A 7,699-nucleotide genomic window follows, 5' to 3' on the forward strand; every position below is an offset into this window, starting at 1 on the left:
AAAAAAAAAAAAAAAAAAAATAATATTCCCCATACACACGTACTCCTATTTGAGGGAGTAACTCTGCAAGCAGGGCTCCCCAAGAGAGATTCCTGCCATGAAATCTACTTCAGAGAGCAAAGGACAGAGCGTGTCCAATCATCCTTGACTTATCCAGGGTACTAGTGATAAAAACAGAGAACCCAGGCGGCGCCTGTGGCTCAGTGAGTAGGGCAGCTGGCCCCATATACTGAGGGTGGCGGGTTCGAACCTGGCCCCGACCAAACTGCAACAAAAAAAAATAGCTGGGCGTTGTGGCTTATAGTCCCAGCTACTAAGGAGGCTAAGGCAACAGAATCGCCCAAACTCAAGAGTTGGAGGTTGCTGTGAGCTGGGACACCACAGCACTCCACCGAGGGTGACAAAATGAGACTCTGTCTCTAAAAAATAAATAAACAAACAAACAGAGCACCCAACCCACCCACGTATTTTGTTTTTTTCCAAAATTAGAGTGGGACATTAGTCCTTTCTCAAGCACACACTTCCTATACACTGAGAAGAAAGTGTTAAGAACATTCAAGGAGTTGGCCATGAGAATCCTGAGTGCAGAGAACTGCCACACAACTGAATTAAAGCCAGCAGAAACCAGGTTTGGGCTTTTTTTCTACTCTGCTACACAAAATCTCTGTAGTTTAATACGGTAACAATGTGAGCACTGCCCTCAAGCAGTGATCTGCCATTCAGGGCTTAGAACATTTACTTAACTGTTGCTTCTGGCCAAAAGTAACTATAGTTACTTTTAAGCAAAAGTAAGTATTTTGTACTACACATTTTCTTTTTTTCTTTTTTTTTTTGAGACAGAGTCTCCCTTTGTCATCCTAAGTAGAGTGCCGTGGTGTCACAGCTCATAGCAACCTCCAGCTCTTGGGCTTAGGTGATTCTCTTGCCTCAGCCTCCCAAGTAGCTGGGACTACAGGCACCCGCCACAATGCCAAGCTATTTTTTTTGTTGCAGTTTGGCTGGGGCTGGGTTTGAACCTGCCACCCTCAGTATACAGGGCCGGTGCCCTACCCACTGAGCCACAGGCCCCACAACACCTGCTATGTTTTTGTTGTTCTTGTTCTTGCAGTTGTCATTATCGTTTAGCAGGCTTGGGTGGGGTTTGAACCCGCTTGCCTCAGTGTATGTGGCTGGCACCATAACCACTAAGCTATGGGCGCCGAGCCTACACATTTTCTATAACCAAAACTATTTTGTGTGAGCAGTGAAGTAGGATAGTCCCTAAGGCCATGAAAATATTCATACATATCTATGTTATTCATCACTGATAACAAATGGACTCTTAGTACTACAATATCAGTCATCAGTTATGCATGATAACCAGGATTAAAGACTTGATATTTACTCTATCAATGTGATACACACTGTGAGGCAGAAAAATGCTGATCCCTTGCAAATGCCACCTTTCTCTGGCCATCCACTTATTAACCTAAGAGATTCAGGCTCAGCACTTGTAGCTCAAGTGGCTAAGGCACCAGCCATATACACCAGATCTGGCAGGTTCGAATCCTGCCCAGGCCTGCCAAACAACGACAACTACAACCAAAAAATAGCCAGGCGTTGTGGCAGGCGCCTGTAGTCCCAGCTACTTAGGAGGCTGAGGCAAGAGAATCATGCCCAGTAGTTGGAGATTGCTGTGAGCTGTGACCCTCTAACCAGGGTGATAGCTTGAGGCTCTGTCTCAAAAAAAAAAACAAAAAAAAAACAAACACTAAGGGATTCAATCCATAAAAACTGAAAGAATAAGCTTTTCAAAACTGCTCCGCACTTAAGAAGTGACTAGACAATAAAAGAAGAAAAAAAAGTGACAACAAAGAAAAAATTGCTTAATAACAATAGGAAATACCTTTGTGGAAACAGCTTCATCTCAATTCTCTGCAGCTACAAATGAGATTCTGGGAAACATTCATGCAAGAGGGGAAAGAGAGACATCTGACAAGCAGTGTTCTTAGCAAGCATTAATGTCAAATGCGGTACTTATATATTAATTTCTCTTGCTTCATTTTATTTACAGCTTACTTTTTTTTATATACAAAGACAGAGATATACCCAGGAAAATGCATTTCCCATGTTATTTCTAATAATCTCATAGCACATACAGTCTGCCTGCCTGACTCTCTTTTTACCCATGGCATTCTGCTTTGTGGGGGGACATGGAATTAAATTTTCTGGCGTACAACACTTACACAGGGGTGGTTCCTGCGGCGCAAAGGAGTAGGGCACCAGACCCATAGCCAGAGGTGACGGGTTCAAATCCAGCCCCGGCCAAAAACTGTGCCAAAAAAAAAAACCACTTACACAGATACAATTCCCAAGGTCCTTGGTGAAGACTTTGAGGGGAATGCGCTCCAGGTGATCCTTCTTTCTCTAGACTGATGTATCTAATCAAATGGAAACACTGTGTCAGATGGAATTTGCTGATGGCTTGTTTTAAAAATCAATCTATTTCACTAATATTTTCTAGATACTTACCTGCTATTTTTAAAGACAGATGAGAAGATTCAGTAAGGTCAGAGAATATTATGGTTGGAAGAAAAAAAAAATCAAGATATGAGGCATGGGCACAAAAAAGAATGGGACCTCCATGTTAAGTGGCATTTGAGAAGCACTGTCAGGCTAAGGCACCCTGGATAATGTTTTACCCTTAAAACTTCTCTGCCTTCTCTAGATGGGTCCAGCAGCTTACTGGTTAAGAACAGGGGTTCAATGCTAGTATACAAGGCCAAACCAAAGCAATGACCTTTCATGTCTTACCCATCTCTTCAATAGAGTATAAATATTTTTCTTCTTTCTTTTTTTGTAGAGACAGAGTCTTACTTTATCACCCATTTGATAGAGTGCTGTGGCGTCACACTGCTCACAGCAACCTGCAACTCCTGGCGAGTCCCTTGCCTCAGCCTCTGGAGTAGCTGGGACTATAGGCGCCTGTCACAATGCCCGGCTATTTTTTTGTTGCAGTTTGGCTGGGGCCGGGTTTGAACCCACCATACTTGGCATATAGGGCCGGTGCTCTACCCACCGAGCCACAGGCGCCGCCCTCCCTTTTTTTTTTTAAAGACAGACTCTCATTATGTTGTCCTTGGTAGAGTGCTATGGCATCACAGCTCACGGCAACCTCACACTCTTGGGCTTAAGCCATTCTCTTGCCTCAGCCTCCCTACTGTTTTTCCCCCCAAATAAGACCTGCCCACCAAATAAGCCCTAGCAGGATTTCTATGCATTTGTTAAATATAAACCCTACCCCTGATAATAAGCCCCAGTGATGGGCACGGCTATGCAGCGTATCTGCATAGCCACGCCATGCATTTCGGTGCAGAGGGGTAAGGAAGACTGAAATACCTTTTATCTGCCACAGCTCCTTTCTCTCAGCCTTTGGCACTTGGTGTGAGTTCACCTGTGGTAACCGTGGTCGCAGGCATCCTATTGCGCATGTGCGAATGGCTAAGGGAAAGGAGTTCATGCATCACTAATGCCAGCCCCACCAACAAGGTGGGCTCCCTCTGTCAGGTTCCAGAAGGAGATGACTTAACTGTATTTGAATAAATGTAGATTGTTGTATTATACTTAATAAAAATAAGACATTCCTTGAAAATAAGCCCTAGTGTGTCTTCTTGAGAAAAAATAAATATAAGACAGTGTCTTATTTTCGGGGAAACACAGTAGTAGCTGGGACTATGGGCACCAACCATAACGTAGGACTAATTTGTTTATTTTTAGTAGAGACAGGGTCTTGGTTTGCTCAGGCTGGTCTCGAACTCCTGAGCTGAGGCAATCCTCCTGTCTCAGCTTCCCACAGTGTAGTGTGTAAATCTTGGTTACCCATTGCTTCAGGAGCAGGAGAGAAGAGGAAGGAAGGCAGGACTACAGGTCTGGCAGATAAGCCAAAGTCTTACCATTTTAGTCTGTATGCTCAATGGTGGGGTTAATAATTGATTTTTGAGGTGTTCAGCAGAAAACTGTGCAATAAATGCAGAAACTTAATACATACTTTGAGGAAACTGTTATCTGAGTGGTAGACTGGAGACAAAAGAAAGAGATGGAAGACATTGACTGATTTCTGTCTAAAATGATCTGCCTGGGTGTGGTGGCTCACGCCTGTAATCCCAGCACTCTGGGAGGCCGAGGCAGGTGGATTGCTTGAGCTCAGGAGTTCAAAAATAGCCGGGTGTTGTGGCGGACGCCTGTAGTCCCAGCTGCTCCAGAGGCTAAGGCAAGAGAATTTCTTGAGCCCAAGAGTTTGAGGTTGCTGTGAGCTATGATGGCACATCACCCTACCAAGGGTGACAGTGGGAGACTTTGAGTAGTAGCTAGAGAAAAATCTACACAGTACCTTCTTTTAGGACAAATGAACAATTTCTACTAAGACGAGGAGGAATGGCTCGGCGCCTGTGGCTCAATCGGCTAAGGCACCAGCCACTTACACCTAAGGTGGCGGGTTCGAATCCCCAGCCCAGGCCCGCCAAACAATGATGGCTGCAACCAAAAAATGGCCGGGTGTTGTTTGGCGGGCGCCTGTAGTCCCAGCTACTTGGGAGGCAGAGGCAGGAGACTCGCTTGAGCCCAGGAGTTGGAGGTTGCTGTGAGCTGTGATGCCACGGCACTCTACCCAGGGGGATAGCTTGAGGCCCCGTCTCAACAAAAAAAAAAAAAAAAAGACAAGGAGGAATAATTTGGGGCATATCTCTGCAAAAATGGTTTTAATTCATTTATTGCAGGGCAAAGATTAAAACTACAATGCTGAAAAAATACCTTTGAAGGAGAGAGAGCCATTTGTCCTTTTATTTCAGAGACCTGCAAAGAAAATGGAAGAGAAAAATCACATTATCTACTTTAACTAACACATTTCATTGCCAATCCAGATAAACATATAAATGGGGCAGTGCCTGCAGCTCAGTGGGTAGGTGCCTGCAGCTTAGTGGGTAGGTGCCCGCAGCTCAGTGGGTAGGGCACCAGCCACATACACTGAGGCTGGTGGGACTGAACCTGGCCTGGACCAGCTAAAACAGCAATGACAACTGCAACAACAACAATGACAAAATAGCCAAGAGTTGTGGTGGGCGCCTGTAGTCCCAGCTACTTGGGAGGCTGAAGCAAGAGAATTGTTTAAGTCCAAGAGTTTGAGGTTGCTGTGAGCTGGGACTCCACAGCACCCTACCCAGGGCAATGCTTGAGACTCTGTCTCAAAAAAAAAGAAAAAAGGGGGTACCCGTACCTCAGTGGGTAGGTCATCGGCCACATACATCAAGGCTGGTGGGTTCAAACTCAGCTGGGCCAGATAAAATCAACAATCACAGGGGCCGTGCCTGTGGCTAAAAGGAGTAGGGCACCGGCTCCATATACCGGAGGTGGCGGGTTCAAAAACTACAAAAAAAAAAAACAACAATGACAACTGCAACAAAAAAGTAGCTGAGCATTATGGCAAGTGCCTGTAGTCCCAGCTACTTGGGGAGGCCGAGGCAAGAGAATCATTTAAGCACAAGAGTTGGAGGTTGCTGTGAGCTGTGCTGCCATGGCACTGTACAAAGTGCAACATAGTGAGACCCTGTCCCAAAAAGAAAATATACAATGGCTTGGTGTTACTGATGTAGTTGTAGATGTAAAATGCAACCTCAGCGTAACTGTGTTCTGAAGAATCTCATGGTGAAAATGCCCCTTTCAAAAAATTGCACAGACAAGTATAGCTTTATTAAACTCTCTTGGGTGGAGGCAAGACAGACCCTCTTTTCTACTTTACTACTTTTATACAAGTGGTTTTATACCGTAAAAGGTAGATCTAACAGTGCAAAGAATACATGGTTTGGAATTCAACACCTGGATTTTCAACATCTGTCAACCTGGGTTAATTATCTGACTCAGAGTGTTTCTGTAGTTTAAAGGGCCATACAAATACAAAGTATGCTTGATACTGAGATTAAAGAGATTAAGGAGAAATCTGGCATATGGATAAAAATATCTTGGTGCAGAAACTAGGCTGTTGTCAGGAAAATAAACATTTTTGTTGTTGCTGTTGTTTTGAGACAGGGTGCCACTCTGCTGCCTTGGCTAGAGTACTGTGGTATCACAGCAGCTCACAGCAACCTCAAATCAAACTCTCAGGCTCAAGTGATCCTCTTGCCTCAGCCTCCCAAATAGCTGGGACTATAGGCTGTATAGGACATCCCTACATCCAGAGACTTTCTGCTTCCTCTCCACATGTGGTGTGCAGGCATCTTTGCTGATATAAAAACCTGGCTGCCAGGCCAGGTGAGGTAGCTCACGCCTGTAATCCTAGCACTCTAAGAGGTTGAGGCAAGTGGATTGCTTGACCTCACGAGTTTGAGACCAGCCTGAGCAAAAGTGAGACCTTGCCTCTACTAAAAATAGAAAAACTGAGACAAGAGGATCCCTTGAGCCCAAGAGTTGGAGGTTGCTGTGAGCTATGACTAAATGATACTCTACCCTCGCTCTGTCAGGGTGACAGCTTGAGACATTGACTCAAAAAACAAAAAACAAAACACCTTGTTGCTGAGAACCTACTTGGCTATTTTTAGAGACGAGGTCTTGTTTTTTTCTTTTTTGTAGAGACAGTTTCACTTTATCACCCACGGTAGAGTACCATGGAGTCAAACAGCTCACAGCAACCTCCAACTCCTGGGCTTGGGCAATTCCCTTGCCTCAGCCTCCTGAGTAGCTGGGACTACAGGCGCCTGCCACAACACCTGGCTATTTTTTTGTTGCAGTTTGTCCAGGGCCGAGTTTGAACCCGCCACCTGGGTATTTGGCGCCGCCCTCCTATGTGTTTTAAACAACGTGCCCAGTATGTCTGAGAATTACCTGTAAAATCAAGGGCAGCACCCACTGCCCTGGGGCACATAAATCCTAGGTTGTGAATTAGAGCGAGAGTAGTGAAGAGACGTGAAAGAGGGTAGTGAAGAGACGTGAAACTCCTCTGGCCTTTTTTTTTTTTCTTTTGTGGTTTTTGGCCAGGGCTGGGTTTGAACCTGCCACCTCTGGCATATGGGGCCAGTGCCCTATTCCTTTGAGCTACAGGCACCGCCCTCCTCTGGCCTTTTTTGAGATGTGACTATCTGCCCTGTTCCAGGAATGACGCATGGAAAGCTCACCTCGCATGGAAAGCTCACCTCGCTTGCTTGCTCCTTTCCCAGTTCAGCTCAGTTGGGAATTCTTCAATTCTGGCGGTTGTCAGTCTTGGATTTCAAAGCTATCCGTTTCTCCCTTTTTTTGAGACAAAATTCTTGGGCTTAAGCGATTCTCTTGCCTCAGCCTTCCAGTAGCTGGCACTACAGGCACCTGCCACAATGCCAGTTATTTTTAGTTGCAGTTGTCATTGTTGTTTAGCAGGCTGGGCCGGGTTCAAACTGGCCAGCTTCAGTGTATGTGGCTGGTGTGCTAACCATTGTGCTCCAGCACTGAGCCAACACCTTACTTTCTTAAAAAAACATCAATTTTGAAATAACTTCAGGTTTTCAGAAAATTTACAAAGATAATACAGAGAGCCCCAGTATATCTCTCACCCATTTTAAGCTTCCTATTATGTTATCCTCTTACTTTATCACAGTCCATTTGTTAAAGCTAAGAAACCAACACTGGTACAGGCAGTCCCCGATTACGAATGAGAGAGGCTCTGCAGGTTTGTTCTTTTTTTTTTTTTGAGACAGAG

At 45.0% G+C, this 7,699-nt stretch overlaps 1 long non-coding RNA gene across 1 annotated transcript; it reads right to left on the reverse strand.

The window, feature by feature from the left end:
* Positions 1-2,279: 2,279 nt before the first annotated feature.
* LOC111726118 lies at positions 2,280-7,296 on the reverse strand. The gene is made up of 3 exons (XR_002773980.1): positions 7,161-7,296; positions 4,789-4,830; positions 2,280-2,420 (listed from the first exon to the last, which is right to left on the reverse strand). It is a non-coding gene; the product is annotated as an uncharacterized LOC111726118 (long non-coding RNA).
* Between the last annotated feature and the right edge of the window lie 403 nt (positions 7,297-7,699).

The sequence above is a fragment of the Otolemur garnettii genome, unplaced genomic scaffold, assembly GCF_000181295.1.
Source record: "Otolemur garnettii isolate 467f Iridium unplaced genomic scaffold, OtoGar3 scaffold00054, whole genome shotgun sequence".
Taxonomy (NCBI): domain Eukaryota; kingdom Metazoa; phylum Chordata; class Mammalia; order Primates; family Galagidae; genus Otolemur; species Otolemur garnettii.